This window comes from Pseudorca crassidens, chromosome 9 (genome assembly GCF_039906515.1).
Source record: "Pseudorca crassidens isolate mPseCra1 chromosome 9, mPseCra1.hap1, whole genome shotgun sequence".
In the NCBI taxonomy this organism is placed as follows: domain Eukaryota; kingdom Metazoa; phylum Chordata; class Mammalia; order Artiodactyla; family Delphinidae; genus Pseudorca; species Pseudorca crassidens.
Genome location: NC_090304.1, coordinates 98,799,522 through 98,826,592, shown reverse-complemented (window position 1 = coordinate 98,826,592; position 27,071 = coordinate 98,799,522). Strand labels below are relative to the sequence as shown.

At 41.2% G+C, this 27,071-nt stretch overlaps 1 long non-coding RNA gene across 1 annotated transcript; it reads right to left on the bottom strand.

Moving 5' to 3' along the window:
• Window positions 1–1,455: 1,455 nt before the first annotated feature.
• LOC137230974 (uncharacterized) lies at window positions 1,456–26,000 on the bottom strand. Its single transcript, XR_010946324.1, has 3 exons — window positions 25,502–26,000; window positions 2,602–2,851; window positions 1,456–2,518 (listed from the first exon to the last, which is right to left on the bottom strand). It is a non-coding gene; the product is annotated as an uncharacterized lncRNA (long non-coding RNA).
• Window positions 26,001–27,071: the final 1,071 nt, after the last annotated feature.

Here is a 27,071-nt window from a genome sequence, read left to right as displayed (position 1 = left end):
TCAATAAAGACTTTAAAAAGGGTCTACATCAAAAAAAAATTTTTTAATTATATCTATATCCATATGCATGTGAGGTAGATCTATATCTAGATATACTTATATCTATATCACATGTATATATAGGTATACATCATATGTATATATAGGTATATCTCCCATGTATATGTATACACATAAAAAATATATATATATTATATGTGTGGCTATACGTATATATAGAGAGAAAGATGTAATACGTGTGTTTGTGCATGTGTGTCCATATTCAGTTGACCTTGGATGTGAATATATTTTCAGGCCAATTTAAATCCCAACTGCCTAATTACCATGTTGCCTTAAAGGAAAATTCTAGATTCACATTGTGTGGACGACAAAAGGTATTTCATGAATTAATCACCCATTATTACAATAATAAGAAGCACAGTAAAAGCTGGTTGAATTCTGGCCTTAATATTTTGAGCAGCAGAAAGAAGAAACAGATGATGAGAAGCTAAGCAAATAATTCAAGTAAAATGCGTGTGTCTCTCCTTGAGACAATGAAAAGACTCAATCGAAAACTTCCTACCCCAGCTCTCCTTGCCTTAAACCTGAGAATCTCTTGCAGAATGTGTTTGTTTTGTTAAAACCGTGGATTGAGGAGCAGTCAGGGGAGAACTAGGGGGATAAACTTCATTGAGTATTTCAGAGTCGGAAAATCTTGACTCACATTAAAACTGTGAGCACTGGGAAGTATGAAACAGTGATTCTTATCTCCTAAAGAGTTTTACCATCATCAATGCCCAGAGTAAGCTGATGAGCTGAGAGTGGGTGACCTTAATAGACATAACTGTGTATGGGTTCATTGTACCATGAAATTAAATTTTAAATCTGAATTGATGAACAAAATTGCTGGTTTGATATTTCTGAACAATAGTTTTAATAGTTTTGTAACTCTTTCCCTTCCATGAGAATTGATCTGAATTTGGGACTGTGCAAGGAAGCTTCTTGTTTCTAAAGACTATATCTGAGTTCTGCCACTAATTGGTGAATTATAATTATTCAAGTAAATTGGCAAATCCAGTGGCCTCTTCCCAGCCCTCTAGCTACCTACTTTCTCTTGGAATTGGCCATTGTTAACCATTGTCTTCTTGTGTATCTCCTCTCTGTCTTCAGGACAAAGGCTCCTCCTACTCTTTTGTTGACTCCTTTTTCCAATTTGCTGTTTCCCCCATGTTACCCAAGTAGCCCTGATCTTCCTCCACCACACCCCCTTTATCCCCTCAGCAGTCTTATCCTTACCCCTGGCTTTAACCATCACTGCTTCACATGACTCTCAAATCTATACTTTCTGTTTGGCCTCTCATCTGAGCATTCACCCCATATTCTTATTTACCTTCTAGACATTTCCACATGGATGTCTTAGCATCTCAGATCAGCATGATTAAAACCCAAATCATCACCAATTTCTGTGTATTTCTTTTTCTTAAATTTTTATTGGAGTATAGTTGATTTACAAGGTTGTGTTAGTTTCAGGTGTACAGCAAAGTGAATCAGTTATACATATACATATATCCACTCTTTTTTAGATTCTTTTCCCATGCAGGCCATTACAGAGTATTGAGTAGAGTTCCCTGTGCTATACAGTAGGTCCTCATTAGCTATCTACTTTACATGTAGTAGTGTGTATATGTCAATCCCACTCTCTGAATCAATCCGTCCCCCGCTTATGCCCTGGTAACCATAGGTTTGTTTTCTACCTCTGTGACTCAATTTCTGTTTTATAGATAAGTTCATTTGTACCCTATTTTTAGATTCCACATTATTATATGATATTGGTCTTTCTTGGTCTGACTTACTTCACTCAGTATGGCAGTCTCTAGGTCCATCCATGTTGCTGCAAGTGGCACTATTTCTTTCTCTTTTTATGGCTGAGTAATATTCCATTGTATATATGAACCACACATCACCAATTTCTTATACCTGTACCTTATCCTGACTTCCCAATAAAGAATAAGACACATGGAAATAAAATTCAGGAACTTCCAAGTTCTGAGCAGTGAAGAGCTGGAGTTGGGGGGGTGGGAGGTATTGACAAAACTCTGCCAGTCCCCCTGTAGGGTATTTCGGGAGGATCTTTTCACTTGTGTCTTCACTCACTACCCATTCACTCACCCATTTATTCATTTATTTATTCATCCATCTATCCATCCCTCCCTTCCTTTCATCGTTCATCCAAAAAGCATTAATTATGTCCCTTTTATTTGTCAGGGACACAAACATAAATAAGACATAGTCTCTGACTTCAAGGAATTTCATAGGAAGAGACAAAAATTGCATAAAACTTTCCAGATGCTAATAGAAACATTGGAAATTTGGGACACCAAGTAGGAGATGGTCAGTATCATTGAAGGGAGATAAGTTCAGGAAGTCTTCAAAAATAGGTGGCACGAGACACATCTTAAAAGATGAGCTGGTGCTCATCATGTGCACAGGCCCAAGATGCTGCATGAATAGGCACCAAGGTCTGAAACAGCACCGTGTCCTATAGGAGCAGAGGGTGGAAGACACTGCGGGTTGGAATTTAAGAGGTAGGCAAGGCCAGTTGGTGAAGATGCTTGTACTCACCATGCATAGGAGCATGAGTTTTATCCTGAAGTCCTCATGGAGTCACTGAAGAGCCTGAGTTGGGGGATTGCCAGCTGGGAAGGTGCAGTTTTGTCTTCTCCTTGGGCTCCTGCTACCAATTTTAGTATTTATTGCTCTGGCTTTAGCCTCTGACTGAGGAGAGAACAGCCTCCCCTTCTTGCTTCTCCTCCTCCAAACTCTTGAAACAGCTGCAATAGTTTCCAGTTTTCAAATAGAACTTTACTAAATGCTAAAGGGAAATAAAAGGAAATTGTTGCAGAAATGTCATCTGTAAAGCAGTAGTCTAGTTTCCTAAGTACAGATGTCTGAGTCAACCCTTCTGCTAGAAAGAGCAAAGACATTTAGGTGGTTTCCAAATCTCTCTCTGCAGTTCATACTACTCTTGCCATCGGTGTTATTACTTCCACCACTGCCACCATTACTGCTGCTCCCATCACCGCCACATATATGTTAGCACTTCAGCAGCTCACATACATTATATATCTTATGCCAGTTGCTATGCTGGTTGCTTTATTGATAACGTCGCCTTTAATCGCCATCAAAAATAAATGGATGAAATATTTGTCAATATCCCATTTTATTTATTTATTTTAACATCTTTATTGGAGTATAATTGCTTTACAATGGTGTGTTAGTTTCTGCTTTATAACAAAGTGAATCAACTATACATATACATATATCCCCATATCTCCTCCTTCTTGTGTCTCCCTCCCACCCTCCCTATCCCACCCCTCTAGGTGGTCACAAAGCACCAAGCTGATCTCCCTGTGCTATGTGGCTGCTTCCCACTAGCTATCTATTTTACATTTGGTAGTGTATATATGTCCATGCCACTCTCTCACTTCGTCCCAGCTTACCTTTCCCCCTCCCTGTGTCCTCAAGTCCATTCTCTACATCTGCATCTTTATATCTTTCCTGCCCCTAGGTTCTTCAGAACCTTTTTTTTTTTTTTAGATTCCATATATATGTGTTAGCATATGGTATTTGTTTTTCTCTTTCTGATTTACTTCACTCTGTATGACAGACTCTAGGTCCATCTACCTCACTACAAATAACTCAATTTCGTTTCTTTTTATGGCTGAGTAATATTCCATTGTATATATGTGCCACATCTTTATCCATTCATCTGTCGATGGACACTTAGAGAAATGGAAATAAAAACAAAAATAAACAAATGGGACCTAATGAAACTTAAAAGCTTTAGCACAGCAAAGGAAAACATAAACAAGACGAAAAGACAACCCTCAGAATGGGAGAAAATATTTGCAAATCAATCAACTGACAAAGGATTAATTCCAAAATTTACAAGCAGCTCATGCAGCTCAATATCAAAAAAGCAAACAACCCAATCCAAAAATGGGCAGAAGACCTATATAGACATTTCTCCAAAGAAGATATACAGATTGCCAACAAGCACATGAAAGGATGCTCAACATCACTAATCATTAGAGAAATGCAAATCAAAACTACAATGAGGTATCACCTCACACCAATCAGAATGGCCATCCTCAAAACTCTACAAACAATAAATGCTGGAGAGGGTGTGGAGAAAAGGGAACCCTCTTGCACTGTTGGTGGGAATGTAAATTGATACAGCCACTATAGAGAACAGTATGGAGGTTCCTTAAAAAACTAAAAATAGAGCTATCATATGACCCAGCAATCCCACTACTGGGCATATACCCTGAGAAAACCATAATTCAAAAAGAATCATGGGGCTTCCCTGGTGGCGCAGTGGTTGAGAGTCCACCTGCCAATGCAGGGGACACGGGTTCGTGCCCCGGTCCGGGAAGATCCCACATGCCGTGGAGCGGCTGGGCCCGTGAGCCATGGCCGCTGAGCCTGCGCGTGCGGAGCCTGTGCTCCTCAATGGGAGAGGCCACAACAGTGAGAGGCCCGTGTATCACAAAAAAAAAAAAAAAAAAGAGAGAATCATGTACCACAATGTTCATTGCAGCTCTATTTACAATAGCCAGGACATGGAAATATCCCATTTTATAGGTAAGGAAACTAAAACTCAGTTGGAAGTAAAGGAGCATCTCCAAGATCACAAGCAAGTAAGTGATAGAACAAGTGGTCTGTATCAGCTGGTACCAGCAGGTTTGAGGAGTTTTTGCTCTCATGCTTGGCAACCAGAGGCATTCATGCCAAGGTACCTAGCTCACTGTGGCTCACACTAAATACTTGCTGGACACACCCAGGCTCTTGTCCTTTCTGCTGCTAAGTGTCTTCTCTTCTCTTTAGCTCCTTTGCCCAATAGAGTAGTTGACTGGGATGGTAGAGTAACTGCTCTCATCAAAGCACTTGCCCAGAAGGAAGACTCTTGTCGTTCTCTTACACAGAGCATTCTGTGGGGAAAGATGGGTGGGAAAAGTGTTGATCTGACACGTGGTCACTCATATGTGGCCCAAAGAAAGACTAATAGATGAGATTCAAATGTGTTTCACTCCTTGTCATTCTCTTGGATTAAGGTTTGTGGGGTAGAGGAAAGTAGTAAAAAGACAACTGCATCCATTTCTTGTGTGGTTTTGAGAGGATTCTTCATGCGTTGTTGGGGTTTTTTTGTTTTCCTTATTTCCAATAACTGAACCAACCAAATTGTCTTCAGATGTAAAATAAAATAATCTATCAGTTCTGGATTTAGTATAACACAATGCAAGGGATTTCCAGAAGCCACTGACTCTCTCCAGGATCCACTTTCAGAGGACCTGAAACTAGAGCTGAAGGCAGACTGTCTCTTTCCTCAGAAAACAAAGATTATGGTGACACTTCATTATCACTGTCAACGTGTATAAAGTCTGTGCCATGTTCTAGGCACATCTTTAAATATTTTAAACATCTCACAATAACCCTACAGTATAGGAATTATCCCCATTTTTGAGTTGAATACACTGAAATTTTGATAGTTGGGTAGCTCACTCAGTGTCACATGTTTAAGAGGCAGAGCTGAATTTCAACTAGGTCACACTAACTTCCATGCTTCACATCAGCAAGTCAATATATAGGGCTACATGACCCTTCCTTGATATCCAAGATCCAGGGATGCTGTTTCCCATCGCTACACCTGTATTTTCTCTTCCTCTCCTCTTTGTGGTTAAGTCCCCACCCACCACCTGCTGTGTCTTGGATTTAGACTCTGTCTGTGCCTTCTCATGTGACTTAGAATCTTCCACACAGACTTCAATCTATGACCACCTCTATATCAATTATTCTGTGCCTCTTGTTTATCTTTCCAGTTTGACCTGAAATTAAAAATGTGGACTCCAGCCTAACACTCTGCATTCATGAAGTCACGCAGCCTCTCTCTCTACACGCAGCTCCACATTCTCCAGCAAGGACTCTGTCTTGTGTTCTGTGCCACCCACCATACCCACCTTGGAACCATTTCTTGTTTTCCTGCCTTATTCAGCAGCCACCCATCCTTGGCCCAAAGAGACTAATGAAATGGACAGTGTGGCAGTGTTAATGAGAAATAAAGAAAAAACCAGACGTGTTGAAGGAAAGTCACAATGATAAAGAGCTGTCAACAGTTTTGTTCCAGAGGGAATTACTTCACTTGTAAGCACCAGAGCCACTCAAGTTGGAGGTCTCTTTCCTGCTGTGTGTGTGTGTGTGTATGTGTGTGTGTGTGTATGCATAATTATTTATTTGAACATAGAAATGGAATCTTTAGAGAAGAAATTACAGTGCAGAACAGATAGCTATTCCTTCCTAAATTCAAATGGTATAGTGCAGCTATTGCAAATAGGCCCATTTTCCTAGATCATCTCAAGGTCCCAACTTTTCCTTGGTACTCAAGTGCAGGGCTGCTCAATGAAGATGAAGTATCCACCCAGTTCTTTGTCAAGGGAACAATTATTTATAGCCCTAAGAGTTTTCTGAAGCATAAGCAATAATAATGTTTTATATCATCATCACCACCATCACAGTATCATCTTCTTTGGCACTTTGCAGTGTGATCACAGAATGTTTCCACACCTAGTTTATCCTCTGATCCTTATTAAAACCACCCTGCAAGTTAGGTATTGCTGACCCCAATTTTATATAAGGAAATGGAGTCTCAACGAGGACAAACTACAGAGAATGAAATCTGTGCTAATTCCCAGGCCTCCTGACTTCTAGGCTAGGCTTATTACATCATGTCTTATTGGGTAGTAGGGCTAAATGATACTTCCAGGGACAGGCAATGTGGCAAAGGGGTTAAGACCAATAATTTTGGAGGTCTATTCCTTAGGGTTCAAATCTCAGCTTAGGTGCTTGCTATTTGTGTGGCCTTGGACAAGTTACTTGAGATTCAGTTTCATCACCTGTAAAATGGAGCTAAAATGACTATTCACAATACTGAGGTGAAGGTTGAATAAAATCATGCCTGTAGAGTACTCTGGCTCAGTACAATGCTTGACACAAAGCAGGTGCTTAATAAGTGGGAGTTTTTTTTTTTAACTACATGACGTCCACAGTCTGCCGTCTTTCTATTCAGAAGTATGAAAGCTCTGAAAAGCAAAATTTTCAAAAATAACTTATTTCACTGCAAAACTCAACCTAAATAGACCTTAAGTTAATCTTGTATTTTTTTATCTTTTAAAAATTGTTTTTTTACTTGGTTTATCCACCTTAGTGTGAATATTTATGCATTTTGGTGGAGAAATATTACTGCTTTTGCTGCCACAGACCCCCGGGTATATTACATAATATTCAATATAACCTCTTTTCTAAAATTTAAAACATTCTATATTCTGAAACATATACTCTGAAACATAATGTATATTCCATGAGGGTAATGGCAAATGACTGTGCATCCACTCTTGCACACTGGTGACACTGGCATTAGGAGAGGCTACTAGTATTTCTGTTATTCCTGATTCCTTCGGTATTTGTTTCTTTTACCAACGGGGGTTGGACTGTCTTGCCAGTCGGTATGGAGTTCTGAAGGCCTGGAGCTGGAATGGAGAAGACAAGCTGAAAGCATTAGCCACAGGGATGGTTAGACCAAGGTGGGTTAGAGAGAGGTGAGGCTCAAATGCCTGAGAAAGCAAGCAAGGATGCTGAGAGCAGGGGTCAGAAAAGGGAGCTGTACCAGCATAGGCCCCTGAGAAGCAGATGCCAAACAGAATTAAACCTGCTAGAGATTTTTTGGAAGAAGCACCTGTACATGATAAGGCAGCACGAGTAAGCAGGGAAAGGGTTCAGATGGCGATGCTGGTCTGACACCTGTGAAAGGAGAAAGAGAAGAAAGGAGGGTGGGGTAGTGAGGCTCTCAGGTGGTAGCAGAGCACAGAGAACGTCTCAAGCAAGCTGATGGGAGACCTGACCACAGGTTCACTAGTGGAGAACTGCACTGGGCAGGAACAGCCCTTCTCTGTCACCTCCCGTGATCAGTCACTGGCTGGGAGCACCCCGTAGAGACTGTGGCCTTGGCACCAACACTGCAAAGGATCCAAAGGTGCAGCATCTGGAGGTTGTCAGGCAGATGCTGTCCTCACAGTGGTTCTCTTAAAGGCAGGTCTGAGCAGCATGTCACTGTGGCTGCCACAGAAGTCAGATTTTGTCAGAGAAGGCATCTGAGTCTGGCAGAAACTCAGAATCAGAGCAGATTAGAAACAAGCAAAGGGAATGGGAACATGTCATAATAATATTAAAATTCGAAAACAATTTCTAAAGACCTCAGAGGATATTCACATTACCACTCTGGCTAATGGGTTTATGCATCAGCTCACCTAGCTTGGGTGCCAGGGCAGAGTTCCTGAGGCATTAGGAATTGTGTTCAGTTCATCCCACCATACCCAGAAAAGAAAAATTATTGAGTCATCCACCTAATTCCCTGTGGTCAACTAGGGCAATCACCCCACAGTTCCTCCTTTCAGTCCTTCTTCAGAATGCCGCTCATGGAATTCCAACACAATGCCCTGCACACAGCAAACCCCCTGCAGGCATGGCCCAGCATCTAGTACAGAGGCTGAAAATTGTTGCTTCCCAGGCCTGATAGCTCCATTCAAGGCAGAAGGCCGTCTTAGTCCCTATTTCTGCTTTGGGCTTTTCCAGCATTTTCTGACTTCAACAGAATGCTCATTTAAGAAGAGGTACTTCGGGGTCTTATCCTGAGCTGAAGATTTTGGAGCTAGCCATTACATAGGGCAAGGAAACCTGCTGGAGTTGGTAGACAATACAAGTCAAGGGACTGGAAATCTGAGTCAATAGGTGTTTTCTTCAGAGATCAGTACTAATATATTTAGTGCTATTGAGCATCATTAAATATGTATTGGTTCTTTTGATTCTCAGCTAAAAATCATTCTAAGTGTATTCTGCATGCAAATGAGTATTTAGAGCTGATGTGTTAATGCCCTGTCTCCAAGCATGGGGTGTGTGCCCAAGCTCAAGTTCATTCACAGAATGAGGAGCCAGTGAGCTGTACTGAGCTGTCTTCATGTGGCTCTTGCACACCTCATCATGGAATTCTCTCCTGTTGACTGGGTAGTCACGTGCCCTTCTAATGCCAGTGGAAATTGAGAATATGCATTGAGTATGAGCTGTGGTATCCTATAACCAAGAGTAGTATTTGGACACTGTCATTTTGAGACCAGAAGGACTTTAAGAAGTGAAATGCAGCATGCACTTCTACAGACAGCTGCATTTGGCTCTCCCTACAGCCCATGTCTGGCCCCCAGCTCCCTTTCCAGAGTAGCTGGGGTCTACTTGGGCTGAGGAAGAAAGAGATGACTTTTTAATTCCAGAAGCGAGGCCAAGTAATAAATGTATCTGTAAACTAAAGGAGGTATATTCTATCATCTTTGAGATCTCTTTTAAGGCAAAAACCCTAAGAGACTCATAAGTAAAAATTTAGAGGGTAATTTATATTTTAAAAAAGAAAAGACCAAGTTCAAGTTGTTCAGCCCCTGCCTGGATTCCATCAGTGGGTTTACAGAAGTTTAAGCTCTACATACAGATGTAACCATTTGAGTTTTGATAGGAAAATTCTGGTATAGAGTATATAATAACTTCTGTCCCTATAAGCAAAGGGAGGCATATGCCTATCAAGCCCTAGAAGGTTTCATGATAAAGCATGAGATTTGGAGTCATAGACTTGCAATCACATTCTGCCTGCCCCACATCAGAGCTCTCTACCTTGCTGCATCTATAAAACAGATGCAATGAATATGGGCCTCCCATGACTGATATGAAGCCTAAATGTGAGAACTGAAACAAACTGCTCGCTAACAGAATGTGATAGAAAAATGGCAGTTTCCCCCATACCCAAAGGCGAGAATCAGAATGGATTCTCTCATATTTGTGATTCTCCTTAATCAGGAGGATGAATGAATTGGGCTCTATGGGGTCATGGGAGACACGGTAAAACCAAAGTAGAAGAGATTGGAGTTCCCTAAGTGTGTGATGAAATCCCAGAGAATAACATGCTCAAAGGTGAAAATCAACACCACTCTTCTCCAGCGTGGCACACCTTTCTGAGAGAGAGAGCAGGCTATGCACACAGCAGGCAGAGAAACATTCTCCGCATACATCCGGCAGGTGCGCTAACACGTGGATCCCAGGACAGATTACATAATCCCGGAGCCAATAGTGAGCATCAGCTCTGAGAGATTTTCACATAAATAACAGTAAAGTTTAAGTATCATTATACTCTCTGTGGAAGAATGTCTGTAAACCCACATGACAGCATAGAAGGAGCTAAAATACAAGTTTTAAAACTGCATTATGTTAGTCATCTATTGCATGTCACAAGTTATTCCAAACTCAGAAGCTTAAAACAGTAGACATTATCTCACAGTTGATGTAGTTCAGAAATCCAGGAGCAACTTAGCTGTGAGTCTCTTGTGAGTTGAAGTCCTGGTATTGGCTGGGGTCGCAGTTAACTCTAAGCTCGAGTGGGGAAGGATCCACTTCTCACATCACTCTCATGCTTGCTGGCAGCCCTCACAGTTCTCTATAGGCTGCCCGAGTGTCCTCACACCATTGCTGCTCAGGACAGGGCAGCTGACTCCTCTCAGAACAAGTGACTCAAAGGGAGGGTTGGGGGTGTTTGGAAGTGCACCCAAGACAGAATCCACAATCTTTTTATAACCTAATATTAGAAGTGACATCTCATGATTTCTACTCTGTTTGACTCACCAGAAGTGAGTCACTAAGTGCAGCCTACACTCAGGGGGAGGGGAAGGAAGGTCGACCTCTTAAGCAAAAGAGAATCAAAGAAGGTATAAACACATCTTTAAAACCAGCTCACGCATTTAAAAGAAGAATTCAATTAAGAAATTGAATTGGTGGTCATGCAAAGATCTTGGATGGAAAGTAGACAATAAAATCTGAATGGATTCTATTTTATCCGTTCCAAATAAGTTAGTGAGATCTCAGACTGTCTGGTTGAGCCTGCTGTGTGCATAGAACAGATTTCCTTTTCCCTCTGGGCACAGAGCTACAGGCTACATTTCTTAACCCCCTTTATAGGTACTTGGGGTTGTGAGTCTGAGTTCTGGCCAATGAAATGTACAGAAGAGATATCCTCCCTTTCTAGGCCTGCCCCATAAAAAACTTCTTCCACACCCTTTTTTCTCTACTGAATGGAAGTGCTGATTGGAGGTGATTCAAGGTCTTAGTAGAGGATGGAGCCATAAGAGAAAGGGGCCCAGGTCCCTAAATGAGAGATTGGAAGTTTGCCTGACAAGCACATCTGATTTGAATCCACATGAGCAAAACTAAATTTTTATTTTTTAAACCTTTGGAGTTTGGAAGGTTATTTATTATAGCAGCTAGCATAACTTATTCTAACTCACTGTCATTTAAGAGCAGTAATTAAAGGTAATAGATGAAATAATGTTGAGTCTATAAGATCTTCTGAACATGAATTAATACAATTATATTAATTGAAGGGCTTTTTAAAAATTCAAGAATAAGTGTATAAAATGGTTATTTAAAACATCTGCTGTGCCCTATGACTGATAAATTGTTACTTTGATTCTTGGAATATAACCTGGGAAAAAGACCAGTAAATTTTGCTAATCATGATATGGAATCCATCATAGAGCATAAACTTATTAATCAATAAAACATATATAATCTGCTTGGCTTTGGGGAAAATTGACTGGTAAACAACATAGTATAATGGCTAAAGGTGTAGTCTTTGGAGTTACACAGACCTGGTATCCTTTCTGTAGCACCACTTTGAACTTATATAACCTTAAATTTCTTACTCAATTTATTTAAGTTTCCTAATCTATAAAATGAAGATGATGATGATGAGGATGATAATGATAATAATAATAACAGTTACATCATTTACATGATAAAATTGCAGTGAGAATTAACTGAGATCTCCGTATCTACATAGAAACTACACAATAAAGTGTTCAGAGAGTGTTAGCCATTATTATTATCATTGTTGCAATTTTGTTATTTTGGGGAGGGAAATTAATACTTTGCTAGTCTCTTTTGCTCTTTGAGGAGAGATAAATAAGGTTATGATTAAGATAGAAGTAGAGATTATAATTAATTGAAGAGTCAAAAAGACCTACTTTACTAAGGCTAATGGCAACAGTCTCCTACAGGTCATATGAGAAGATTTTACTGTGACAGGTGAATTTTGTAGGAAAGTATAAGAAACAATATCCCCAGAATATATTTGCCAGATACAAGAGTTTTTAATCAACATCTAGGAAAGGGATAATCACTTAGATATCCCTATCACTTAGATTTTCCTCTGGAGACAGCTGCTGTCATGAAGTGAGAAGCTCAAACAATGTGGATAAGAAAGGTGAAGAGAAGCTCCAGGACCTGGTGAGGTGGCCTGGCTGCCACAGCTAGCCCCAGAAAGAGCAAGTGGTGGGTCTGTTGTATTCAGAGGGAATGGACAGCTCAGGTGTGTGTCATGCAGGTATCACACTGAGGAGAGGGAGTGGTCCATCTTAACAGGCAGGACAAGCTCGAGAAGAAATTGAGGTACTTCTCAAAGTTTTGTTGGCAATGTTATTGCAGGAGGTCAGTCCAACAGGCCAGGCCAATGCAGCAAGCTGTGAAGACCCAGGGGCTCTAGCCAAGCAGATGTGGTGTGAGGCATGGTCAGACTTTGAGCTGAGGTTGGAAGGGAAATTGAGGCAGAAGGACAGTTGTATAGTCTGGGCCAATGGGGATGACTGAGGTTGGGGAGTAGGGAGTGGATATTAAGAAATACTTAGACTGCCTTGCCACACCAGGAGTCAGATCAAGTTGGCAAACATCCGCCAGAGCTAGGGATCTTGATTCACTTCCTTCAGAAGCCAGAATTCCCCAAGGCCTATAGGTAAGCCTCATCAAAAATAGATACAGCTAAGGAAAGCTAAGAAAGACTAGGATAAGGGAAATGGCCATACACTAACCATTACCTGAAAAGCTCTAAACACACTGAAGAGGACACATCAAGAGCTACAATCCACAATGAAGAATTCTCCTGACTCTCTGTGCACTAAATAATGCAGCTTCACAATTCAGGAAGCAAAGTCCACAGAAATTACTAGAAACTTATCAGTAGAAAGGGACTTATTAGGCCTCTCTGAGTTAATGATAGATCAAGAGAGGATATTACAGACAACATTCTTTGATCAAAATGTAATAAAATTAAAACTAGGAGAAAAGAAACCTACCATCTAGGAAATTTAGAAACTTTAAATAATTCTTGAGTCAAGGAGGAAATCAAGGTAAGAATTGATACCTATGTAGAAAATAATAATACCAAACTCTATGTGATACAGTTAGAGCGAAGTTCAGTGAAGTAGTCATGGTTTAATATTGTTTACATTAATAAAAGAAAGATTTTTAAAGATTGAATTAAGTATGAAACTCAAGAAGTCAGGGGAAATAAGTAATCCAGAAGAAAACAAAAATAAAAGCAGAAATTAAAAAGGAAAACCAGACAGGGTAGAATAAATAAATATACTCAAGACCTTTAACATACAGTATTTGTCTTTCTCCATCTGGCATTTCACTAAACATATTACCCTGCAGGTCCATCCATGTTGTTGCAAATGGCAAAATTTCATTCTTGTTGATGGCTGAGTAATATTTCACATCTTCTTTATCCACTTGTCTGTTCATGGACACTTAGGTTGCTTCCATATCTTGGCTATTGTACATAATGTTGGTATGAACATTGGGGTGCATGTATCTTTCTGAAATAATAGGGGAAGGGGCAAGATAGGGGTAGGGGATTAAGAGGTATAAACTACTATGTATAAAATAAGATACAGGGATATATTGTACAGCACAGGGGATATAGCTAATATTTTTTAGTAACTTTAAATGGAGTATAATCTATAAAAAAACATTGAATCACTATGTTGTACACCTGAAACTAATATAATATTGTAAACCAACTATATTTTAATTTTTCAAAAATAGACCTTTAAAAAAGTAAAATAAAATAGATAAAACATTAGCTGATCAAAGCACAGGTATCTGAAAGAAGAAATAAGAAAAAAGAAATAACCACAAATAGAGAAGAAAATAATCTTTCAAAACGACTTTGCTCAGCTGTTTGCGGACAAATATGAACTAGTTGAAATGGATACTTTTCTGGGAAACCATAAATTGCAAGAACGAACCCCTGAAGAGGCCAAAAGTTTAAAACTACCAGTATTAATAAAATACAGACAAATTTGAAAGAACTTAGGCCTAGATATTTTCACAAGTGAATTCGACCAAACTGTTTTAAAAACAGACGGTTTCAGCGTTATTTAAAGCCTGTGATTCAGTGATTGAGGACCAGCATATGGGCATCCCCTGGGAGCCAGTGAGACCTGCACTCTCAGGTTCCACTGCAAACCTGCTGAAGGAAAATGTGGTTTTAACAAGGTTCCTTGGAGATTTCATGCACGTTAAAGTTCGAGAAGACTGATTTATACCAAGGTTTGGCAAACTATGGTCCGTGGGCCAAATCCAACCCCCTCTTCATTTCATAAATAAAGTTTTATTGGAATACAGTCACACACATTTGTATATGCTTTCCCACTACACTGGTAAGTTGAGTATTTGGGGACTGAGGCCATCCAGCCCACAAAGCATAATATACTTATCGGGCCCTTTATGGAAAAATTTGCCTACGCTGATTTATACTGCTGCAGGACATAGAAAAAGTGAGAAAAGCTTCCGCTTCTATGGATTACAGAAACATCAAGGAGGTGACAGTAACTTCAGACTTAGCCACTATTTCACAAGCAATAGATAGCAAAATAAGATCACTCTCACTTATGAATATTAATGCAAAAATGCAACCCTGTTCAATACAATTCAGCCTAAAAATCATAAGATAATACTCTTAAGTATTGTAAAGGAAATTGACAAAGTTCAACATCATTATTGATTTTTAAAACACTTAATAAAATGGGAATAAATGAATAGATTTCCTTAGCATAATAAAATTCATGAATTTAAAAATTTTTAAATTCATGAATTCGTAAATCTGGCATCAGGCTTGATGGGGAAACAATAAAGTGATTTTTAAAAAATCACACCATTATCATTACCTGCAGACAATATTGCAATCCTTAAGTAACATAAAAGGATCAATTGAAAAAACTATGACAGTAAGACAGTTCGGGAAGATACATGTATTAGTTATCTCTTGCTGCTTGACAAATTACTGAATCACTTTGCTGTACACCTGAAACTAACACAACATTGTTAATCATCTATGCTCCAATATAAAATAAAAAATGTTTTAAAGTCTCAGAATGGAGAAGTGTTACATCTAACTCCACTTTTTGGCATGGTAAATGAAATATAAATAAAATTTAAAGATTGACAAACCAGGGGAAAACATTCCCATATTCCAAAGGGCTTATCTCTTTAATACATACAGACTTCCTTGTTAAAAGTCCTATGACCAATAACCCAGAACAGTATTAGACTAAAGTCATGAACTGACAATCCACAGAAATATGAATAGTGTTTAAACACATGAGAAATGCAAGTAGAAACCATGAAATAATATGTTTGCCAATTAGACTGTCAAAGATGAAAAGGCTGGTGAGAATGCGAGGAAGGAGTCGGTCTTGTGTGTTTGCCCAAATTGTATGGGAGGGTTTGTTGTCAGATTGTCTACAGAGGGGCGTCTGTAATGATCTGTCAAAATGTAAACAGTCCACATCCTTTGACCTAGAAATTCCACCTCTATAAATTTTTCCTGGTGATATACTTGCACATGTGTGACATGATTTATTACATTGTTTGTAATTGCAAAAAAATGGGAACGAATTAAATATTCCTTGATAGGGGCTTGGTAAAATAAAATATGATACATTCATGGAAGTGGATACTAGGTAGTGGTTTTAAAGTGGGGTCATCTCTTTGTGTATATTGAAGAAAGATCCGTAAGACAAATTGCAGAGCAAAAAGCGATGTGTGGAATAGTGTGTATGCATCCATTTGCAGAGGGGAAAAAAGAATAGTGTACATACATGCTTATTTATACATAGAAAATTCCTGAAAGGAGAGGAATGGAACTAAGAACAGTGACTGCCTCCAGTAGTGTCCTGGTAGTATGAAAGAACCTTGAATTACATATATAAAAAAACAAACAAACAAAAATAAACAATAACAAACTCTGAAACTAAGAAGCTAAGATACCTGATCTAACTTAGCACCGAGGTATAAATGGTAAAATCCTCAGTGCTGGCCTTTTGAAAATAGAGAAATGTTGCTGATGTGCAATTCTGGACCTAATTACTTTCTTGCTAACCACTAAACATTTCTCCCCAAAGGTCCTGCTACACAGCCAGTCAGAGAGGGAGGGAGAGGGAGAGAGAGAAATGTGGCTTGTTATCAACAGCCCCACAAATCCAGTCAGCATCCTAGAACCGCTTACCTTGGGCTTCCTGAGTCATTTCTAATGAGAGATAATGATAGCAAGGTGGGAGGTCTCAGGTGGGTGTCAGAAAGGATGCCAAAATGTAGGCCAGGTCAATTTTGATTCATTGCACATCAAATTTTTCACTCTTCCTTCCTTTGTACATTTATAGCTATTAGTGAGGAATTTGGGAGCACTGCAGATACAAGCCAGTCAGAAAAATTGGCTTTAGATCCCTCGTGTATGCATTCTGGACCTGGAGCTCTAGATGGAGAGAAACAGAGGCCATCCTCCAGGAGATGCTATGGGACATGTCTGCTCTCAGGGATACAGGGGCACACACTCTGGGAGCAGGGCAGGGGCTCGAGGGTGGGGAGGGAAGACAGAGCAATCCTTACCAAAATACATAAACATAAAATTTGCCCATATGTTTACTGCATAGTGAGGGAAGTGTAAAGTGAATAAAGCTGGGGGAGGCTCATTAGCAAATTTTTGTGGCTCTGGAAACACAAGGGAAAATATGTGATTTATTATATAGTCAGTAGAAATGTTGAACATGGAACTTCTCTTGAGTACTTACAATAGGCCTGTCACTGTTGTAGGTCTTAGGGATACGTCAGAACAAAATGCAGCCCTGCCCCTCATGCTGATTACATTCTAGCGGCCAGGGCAAGGGGCTGGATATGGGAGATGATACATAAATAAGTAAACATACCTATGAGATAATATTAGGTAATGAACAATCTAAGGGTCAATTTGCAACAGTAAGGGAAGAGAAAGACAAGGGGTAGTAAGAGAGTATTTTAGATAAGTGGTCAGGGCAGCCTCTCTGATAAGGTGTCTGATAAAGTGACATTTGATTAGAGACCTGAGGAAAGTTAAGCAGCAAGCCATGAGGATATACGGGGGAAGTGCAAAGGCCCTGAGGCTGAAGCATGACTTTCCCCACACAGGTAAGGTATTCAGAAAATAATGTTAAGAAACAATTGAAACAAAAACATACCTTCCCTATGATTATGTATGCATAGAGATATATATCAGGAAAGACTATTAAAAACTATAAATCCTTATAGTGCTTCAGTGAAGGGATAAAGACTGTTTCTCAGGGCAGGCAGTATCTTCGAATTCCTTGTGTCTGATCCAGCCATGCTTGGTATATGTAGAATTTTGGTATCTGTAGAAACAATATCTGATGACTAAATGAATGATTTTCTTTGAGAATATTTTATTTATCATTTAAAAAAAGAAAACAAAATGGCTGTCTTTGAAAAATCAAGCTTGTAATAGCACATTGCATCATAGGGTTTCTCAGAAAGACCTGACTTTAGCTCTGGGCCAGCCCAGGATGTAATTGGGGAAGGGGACAGAAAGCTAAATTTTACTGATTACCTAACAACTGCTATATATTTGTATGTGTGTTATCGTGGGCAAACCTCAGAACACCCCAAGAACAAAGGTACAGTTGTTCCCATCTTGCAGTTTAAAACAATGAGGCCAGGGAGGCCAGAAATTCAGTTTCTAGCTCATGGACAGAAGGCCTGTAAATGGTAGAGCTGAACAGCAGACCTTCTGCCTCCAAGTTCAGATCTCTGATGACCACAGCTATGGCAGTCCGGGGGAGGGGTCTACTCTAGACCTCCTCCCTCATGCCCAGTGGTTTTGAGTACCACTTCCTGGTCCCCAGTATTCTCCATGCTCCTTGATTTTCTCAAACCATCCCGGTGAGGTACTTCTTGGGAGCTGTTCCCTCTGCCATGCCCATGTCTGATCTTTGTGTCCAAAGCTCACCGTTTCGCTCTTACTAGTGGTGTGACTCTGGGCAGGTCATTTCACCTCTTTGAGTCTTATTTTTGTCATGTTTTAATGGAGATAACTATGTGTTGGAATTGTGGTACAGAGTCAATGAAATCATTCAGTCAAAGTCTCTGGACCAGTGTCTATATATGGCAGATACTCAATAAATACTGGGTGAGTCTGTTTGTGACCATCTTGGGTCTGGGTCCAGCTAATGATTGACTGACCTGATGAGTGAATCCTGGATTAGTTGCCAATGATGATAACAGCAGAAAATAGTGTGCCTCCCCAATAACATTTTCAATTTAACATAAATTAATTGCTGATGGTGTGAAGGCCAATCGCAGTTGCCAGAGAAGACCTCATTGACTTTCCTTACCTTGTCATTCAGTGGGAAAGCAGCACATTTGTTCAGAATTCATTAGGCCATGACTTAGGCTCAGAGTAAATTTAACACGTAGGTTGACTGTCATAAATGGAATGAAAACCTCCTGCTAAGACACCAGTCTGCATATGTAGCCCTCAAACTTAAGGTTCAGGAAAAAAAAGAAACCCTTTAGAACAGTCTAGAAATAACTCTAGTGAGCCCTGTTTTCTGAAATCTAGGATTTATCTTTTTATATAATAATTTTATTTTCTTAATCATCTTGACTGACAGCAGCAGAAGGAGATACATAGACAGTCTAACAGGTGAGTGTCACAGTTTGCTAGGGCTGCCACAACAGAATTCCAGAAACTGGAGGACTTAACGAGAGATTTATGGTCTCACAGCTCTAGAGGTTAGACGTCCAAATTCAAGGTATCAGCAGGACCACACTTCCTCTGAAATTTGTAGGGGACACTCCTTCCTTGCCTCTCCTGGTTCCTGGTGTTTGTCTGCAATCCTTGGCTTGCGGATACCTCAGTGTTGTCACATCTTCTCCCTGGGTGTCTCTTCTCTTTTGAAGGACACCAGCCATATTGGATAAAGGGCCCACTCTACTCCAGTCTGACTTCACCCTAACTAATTAGATCTGCAGCAGCCCTATTTCCAAATAAGGTCACATTCTGCAGTATTGGGGACATATCTTTTTGAGGGACATAATTCAGTCCATAACAGTGAGTCACTAGCCTTCCTTGAAGTATACAGGGACACAGGGCTGGAGAGCCAGGCAGGTGATTTTAGTTGCACACTTTTCTAACCACACTTTTGTCTCCCACTTCAGAAAGCATCCTAGAAAGGATGTGAGGGACTACACCTCATATCCTAGAGCCTGTGATGACATGAGAAGGGTAGAGTTCACCTCTCCCCTCTTTCTCACTGTAGGAGGCTTGCTTCTGCAGATGTCACAAGTCTCAAGCAGGGCTACCGCATTCAGTTGACTTGGAGCTACAGATATATAACTTTGGGAGCCAAAGTGAATGGCCCTTTTCTGTCTCCATTTTAATAGCCAGATTTTTATTTCAATCTTGTGTGTGAGACAAACATATTAAGTGTGCTTAGCACTGCTGATACTACTTTTATTAGGTTGAATCATATAAAGTTTCCTTTTTTATAGACAAAAAATGGTCAAGTATTGGCACTCTCACATGGTTCGACCTATGTATTCCGTTAGATGCTGTCATGGATGAGCCCTACTTGGCCCTAATTATTGAAATTGATCCCAAGCCTTTGAACTTTATACTGGGCCCAATCCTACCCTCATGTCCTACAAGGGAACCAATGAGGATGTGTGCGCCCTCCCATGCCCAGCAACCCTGTGAGAGGCACACGCTCAGAAAAGAAGCAAGGATTTGGAGTTTCAGAAAGATCTGGATTCAAATTATTCCTGTTAGTTCTAGGATTTGACTTTAGAGCCCCGTTATGTAGGTTTCTTAGTGTCTCAGAAACCTTATTTGTGAAATGGGTATAAAACCTTGTAGGACTGTGAGGATTACATTATATATGTATTTAATATATATACTACCAACACATAGTAGATGTTCAACAAATTTTGATTCCCTATACTCATGACCTCCATAACCTCTACTATAGTCCCTCATAATCCCAGGAACTGCTCAGAGACAAGCAGAAGCACTGGGAAAATCTGCAGGCCTAATTAGGATAACTAAGGATTACACAATAATGGGACAAATAGACTACTTGGCATGTACCCTGTTCTTCTGGATCCTACAGCAGATAACGGTCTCAGAAAATACACCTTGAAACCCAGTTACTGAAAGACATCATCATTATGTAGTCTTTTCTCATCTCACAATGAGTAAACTCCATTTGAATTGCATACATGATGTGCCTGTGTTTACACCAAATGTCATTTTCCAGCATAGTAGTTCTCAACCTTTTTTCCATTGGGACACACATGACATCGACATATATTAGCATATATGGCACTCTCTTTGGGGGCTATTCAGAGATTCTCTAATTCCCTATAACCACACTTTTCTCTTCCATTTCAGAAAGCATACTAGAAGGGACATGATGAGGCGGCATTCTAGAGATAACCTCCTTAGATATTTTCCAATTAAATTTCCTACAAACTTGAGCAAATTATCCACAAGTGCTATGCTTATAACCCACCTGAAACTCGTGTGTGGTACAATACTGAGGTTGAGAGTCAGTCTTCTAAGAGATGCTATTATCATGACCATTCAGAATGGTTCAAACACGCCGAAGCCACTAGACAATTCAGATCCCAGGAGACAGTTGCAGTCTCCTACATCTCATTTAGATACTTCTAGGTGCTCTGACCGTGAACACACGGAGTCAGGATAATTGCACACACTGAACAAATGGATCTTTTTCAATGACAGTGTGTTGGCACAAGTGGTACTCCTGCCTCTGTGTTACGGAGGCAAAGCAATGAGGTAGAAATAAAACCACCCCAGGCTCCTTGACTTCCAGCATATCCTATATATGCAGTATTGCTACTGATATGATCAATGATATCTAACCACCAGAAGCAGTCTGCCCCATCTTTTGGCACTTAAGCATTCTGTTCAGCTAATCTACTCTCCCCTTTGGTCAAAGCCATTTATTACCAATTGTAAGTAATGTGACTATGGGGGATGCTACCTGGGACCACTGGAAGCTGCCATGGTTTACAGCCCTTGGAACAGACTCAGACTTTATAAGTTGAAAAATAATAACAAAAAACACAACAACTCTTTAAGCCAAACCCAAACCTTTTACAACTGAAATTATAATAAATCACACATCCTAAATCTTCCTGGAAGCAGGACTCAGGAAAGATTTCCCCTCTCTCTCTGCCAAAGAGCCCCTTAGTAAGGGAGAAAGATCAAGAAGAAGCACAATGATGTTTCAGCTGTGCTCAGGGCTAAGATAGGTAGTCTAAGATTGGGTCAGTTCTTAAGACATGGAGGCCGGGAATCGGGATAAGGATAGATAGAACAAAAGGGAAAGGGAAATGGGAGCACGTTCCTTCCTAGCTTTAACCATCAGTGGCTCCCAGTCACCTCTAAGATACATCCACACACTGAGCATGATGTATATACAAGGCCCTCCACGTTCTACCCACGCCTGACGTGTCCCTCTATGACAGCGCTCACCTCTCTGTGTTGCAACTATTTGTTCACTTTCCCTATTAGACTGTGAGACCCTTGAGGTAGGGATCTTGATTTAGTAAACTTTAACCCTTAGTACCTAGCCAGAAGCCCAGTAGGTGCCTAATCAATTCTGAATAAATGAGGAAATTGACCCTGGACTAAAGCTGTACATAAGCTAAAAGGGCCACAAGTCGAGAGACATGAACCTCAGATTTTGCATCGTCTGAAGAACTCATGGGCACGTCCTTCTCTTCTGCCGGGCACCATCAGCTATTTCAGGGAAGGCTGTTATAAAATGTGACCATGAGATAATGTTTTACTCTCTTCCCCACAAAGTATCACGATCTGCGATCCCTTCTGAGTCCTCTCCTTGGGAGGCTACATGTATACTTTTAAATGGCTGCATTTGCTCCAGACGCTTCTTGGCCTCTTTTGGAATTGTGGTCAGATTCAGTTTAGATGCCATACACGAAAACCAATCTAATTCCTTTATAGGCACGTTATTTCCAAAACAATGTTCTCCCAGCTTGATTGCCCACGATATTCACGGGACACAGCTTCAGGGCAACTTTTTTAGTAGCTTCCCACAACAAATCCACCTTCTGAAGATGAAGATGTGCTACATTTGAAGATATTTAAGAGAGAGCACCGAGAGTGTCCACACACGATTCTAAAGAAGAGTTCCCAAAATGCCTTGAGCAATTTCTCATTATCTTGGAAATAAACATACAGCTATCAAGGAGAGTACTTTGAAGGCAATAAGGATTGTCTATTCTAATGTGCGCCATGAAAATACGCAGAACTTATTGAGCGTTTATTATGACTGAGCAATGCATGTGTGTGTGTACGTGTGTGTTCTCATTGAATCCTCCCAACAACGATATGAAACGAACAACAGCAACAGCGATAGCTAGCATTTATTGAGCGCTTACTATGGGTCAGGCACTGGAGCTAAGGGTTCTTTCACTTTAATCCCCATTTTATAGACAAGACAACTTAGGTTTAGAGAGAAGTGACCTTCCTAAAGGTCACGAAGCCAGTAGAGAAAACCTGAGATTCATGTACAAATTTGTCTGACTTGTTCTTAATTACTCGGATACGTGCTGTGTTATAAGCTCTGCTCTTAACCACTGTGACATGGCCTCTGCATTTTTATTAAAATATTAGGGATGCATGTAATACATAGCTTCATCCTAACTCATACTTCTCTTTAATCAAAATGTTGCCTAGTTCAGGGCTCAGTAAATACTGGTTGAATGAATAAACCTATGTCAGTGGCGGTGATCCAACCAAGACCAGGCAGAAGGGCAAAAAGAACAATAGGCCAAAGTGATACAAGATGGTCCAGCTCATCTCATCCCCAAACTAAAGCCACGCTCATAGCAAAGAGCAGTGGGTGTCAGAGAAAGTGCCTGGATGGCTTCCTGCCAGCTGCAGCAGGCTTTGTAATTGTTTGCTATTTCATTCCCAGTAAGCCCCTGCAGGGCCCTGGTCCTCAGTCCCCTCATCCAAACATTGGGAATGGGTACATTCACCTCCCTTCTTCAGCCTTCCCCTATGCATATTTATAAAGGACTCTAGAATCCTGGTATCCCATAAAAATGCAAAGTATGGGGGCTTCCCTGGTGGTGCAGTGGTTGAGAGTCCGCCTGCCGATGCAGGGTACACGGGTTCGTGCCCCGGTCCGGGAAGATCCCACATGCCGCGGAGCGGCTGGGCCCGTGAGCCATGGCCGCTGAGCCTGCGCGTCCGGAGCCTGTGCTCCGCAACGGGAGAGGCCACAACAGTGAGAGGCCCGTGTACCGCAAAAAAAAAAAAAAAATGCAAAGTATGATTATTATTAATGATACAGTTAGCAAGAAGGACATTTGTTATTTCTACTCAATTGGTTTCCCCCGGGAGAAGAAACAGTTTTTTTTTTTTTGACATAGTATTAATGTGCTATCTTTGCAACTTTGATCATCTGTCATTTGCTTTTGGAGAAAGTTGTGCCACTGTTTCAGGCAGCACCCTGCCTTTTCCTCTGCAACGTGGACACTATCTGAGCACAAGCTGCTTCATGGTTTAGATGAAACTAGGGATCTTTATTTGATTTCTGGTATCAGGAAACCATTTATTAGGATCAAGGCAGTTAGGCTACGAGACTTCCTTTCTTGCCTGGGTAGTCACTAGTTGAGCAGGCAGCCTGGGCTCATAAATCTAGTTTTATTTCCCCATCTATTCACCTGGAACTAAGTGATTTTTTTTTTTTTTTTTTAAGGCAAAGGGGGAACACATTTCCTTATGTAAGCACTCTTCCTCCGGCTCGTAATCACCATTGTTTCTTAGACAAGCTAGTGAGCAGCTGAAGCAGGGAGCCATTTCTATCCCATGCATCACACTTGTGTTTTCAGAGTTTACAGAAAAACACTGCAACCAATTTGGGATTTCCCTGTAATGATCCACTTCCTCGAAATAAATCAAAATGGATTCAAATGTGCATTTCAGAGACAAAAGGGCTTTCTGCAAATATGTCTTTTCCTAGGCCCTTCAGAAACTACCTTGCCTCTCTTTTGGGCCTCCATCCCCCTCTCCCACCCTCCCACAAGCCCCCCACCCCGCCTTCCCCTCCTTCTTAAGAAGACTTTCCCAGGTCCCTCTTGGCTGTGGTTGAACGACGTTGGCTCCTGTCCACGCTGCAACAAAGACCTGGCATTCCAGCTGTCTGAGTCTAATCTCCAGTGTCAGCTCTCGTTAATGTGTGAGCGTGAAATCAGAGGGGGCAGAGCTGCACGGAATATTAAAACCATGATCAGAATTCCACTGAAATGCTGAGAGTCTGCAAGCACCATTAGAGGAGGCTGTCAAATCAAGGCTTCGCATTAAATAAAAGAAAAGATTTCTATCAGAGGAAAGTACAATCAGTGAATCGCTGAGCTAAATTAGCATTTTTTCAATTGGAGATCGAAGTTGATTTATTGTTCTACACGACATTAATGTAACTATGTGCTTGACCTGCTAAGGCAGCTACTTTTTCATTTAAATGGTTTCTTTCCTTCCCGGTGCAAAGGCTGCAATCATATTTCAACTTTGCAGAGTGATCAGAAACATCGTGGAATGCTGCAGAAATGTCTTAGGGCGGCCTTGCCTCCCCTCCCCTCTCCTTCCTTTCCGTTTTCCAACCCTAGCGCCTTCCTCCTCCCCTCCCCTTCCCCCCTTAACCTCATGGCTGGTGGTCAAGGTCACAGAGGAAGAGTAATCTCAAAGCCACCAACTTCAAAGCTGCCATCAAAGAAGCCCCTACGTAGCCACTGAATTAAAAGGGAATGGGGGAGGGAGGGCTCTGGGCACTGGCGTTCATATCTGCAAGAAAGGGCCCCTTAACTGCCCCGTTGGTACAGCCCAACCTGGGGCGCCCTACATCCAGTTCTTCCCTGCCAGCCTCTCAATACGGGTCTCTTCTCATCCTCCCCAGTCCCCCTCCCCACACACACATCGCCTGAAAATAATATACATTTCCAATTAGCAGAGCACATTGTAGTCATGTTCTCTTTTACTGCCCTAACTATCTTCCTTTTGCTAAAAAGCTGGGCCGTCATTAATGAAATCCTGCAGTTCTGTTAATCCGAGATACAATGCTCCTTTTCTCTCTCAGCCTCTCCCAAACATAAAAAACTACAGTTACTTCAGCTCGCCTCTTCTGTTTAGATTTCTTGTCATTTGTCTTTCATTACATACCTGATGTAGCACAGTAGCGGTCGAAGTTCCTGGATATAGAGGGAAAGGACGCAATTATGTTCCTTTTCCAATGCGCTGTTTGCAAAGGCAGCTGGCATTTTCTGGTTCTTTTTTTTTTCTTTCTTTCTAAAGCGCACTGATTTTAATCTCTGGAAGTTGATGAATATGTCTTAGGGTACTTTCGGGGCCCTAACATTTAGCAAGCTTGTTAGATTTTAAACTAGCTGGGAGCCCTGGAAGAACCCTGATAAATGAGATTTCAGTATTTATCTGCAATGCCTCTTATGAATTACTTCATTGTATCCCACAGTGAGAAAAAGACAGGCCTTGGAGGTGGGTGGTGAGGCTGGCATTTGCCACCCTTTACCAATAGAAATACTAACTTTTAAAGCAAAACAGACATTGGACTAATAGCTAGTGTTTATATTTTATCTTTCTTCCCCCGACCACCAAACATCCACCTTCTGAAGTGATCAATGGAGTCAAGTTCTATATCTGGGGGAGGCATGAGGGCATTGTCAGCCCCGTAGATCTGCAGGACCTTAGGGTATCAGGCAAAGGAATAGAATAGTCACCGCACACAGGGCTGGCTGTGGCCAGATGAGGTAGAGTGTAGCTGCCACTCTCCAGCCCTCTGGCCTCTGACACAGATGGAGTCGCTCCAAGGGTCAAACGCATAGAGAAAAACTCCCCTCCCACTTCCATCACAACTGGACCTAATTGGCCCCCCTTGGTCAGGCGAGAGACCGAGGAACGAATGGTCAGGGTGCTGCTCTTTGCTCTCAGCCAGTGAGAGGGCCTCTGTACGGCAAAAGGTGAGGGTCTTGGAAAAAGACTGCTTAGCTAGCTGCTGAAGACACGCACCACTAGCCCCTGTGTACCTGCCGCCATTTTGTCCAAGTTGCTTACCCTTGCTCATCTCTTACGCCGTTTAGAAAGTTACCCTCTCTTATGGGGATATATGTATATGTACAGCTGATGCACTTTGTTATACAGCAGAAACGAACACACCATTGTAAAGCAATTAGACTCCAATAAAGATGTTAAAATAAAAAAGGTTACCGCGTCTCTTCACCATGTCGATTATCACTCAAATCAACCACTGTACAAAAGACGTGTGGATTTCATTCTCCAAAGGCAATAAATACAGGAAGAGCTTCAAACCGGTCGTTTGCCTCTCTCCTGGACGGTCCCCACAGCGGTTCTCTAGTGAGAGCCAGTGTCCTTGACCAGGGATTCTCGTGTCCACATTCATTAGCCCTCAGGTGGCGTCACAGCACGTGCCTCTCATATTGCCCACCGGCAGGGTGATCGTATGACAAAGCCAGCCTCCTGAAGGACCCAGATGCAAAACTCAATGATTTCCTGCACTCATAATTGCCACGGTCACTCGTTCTCCAAACATGACGCTCCTCTCCTTTACATGATAATCTCCTTCTGAATAGAGCTTTATTCATGGAATTAAGGACCTTCAGATGATTTGGGTCACTTCTGCTTCACAAAATAGAGCCCCATCCAGCCCCCAGAAGAGATAACGCAGACACTTTGTCAGTCACCCCACATGGCCTGC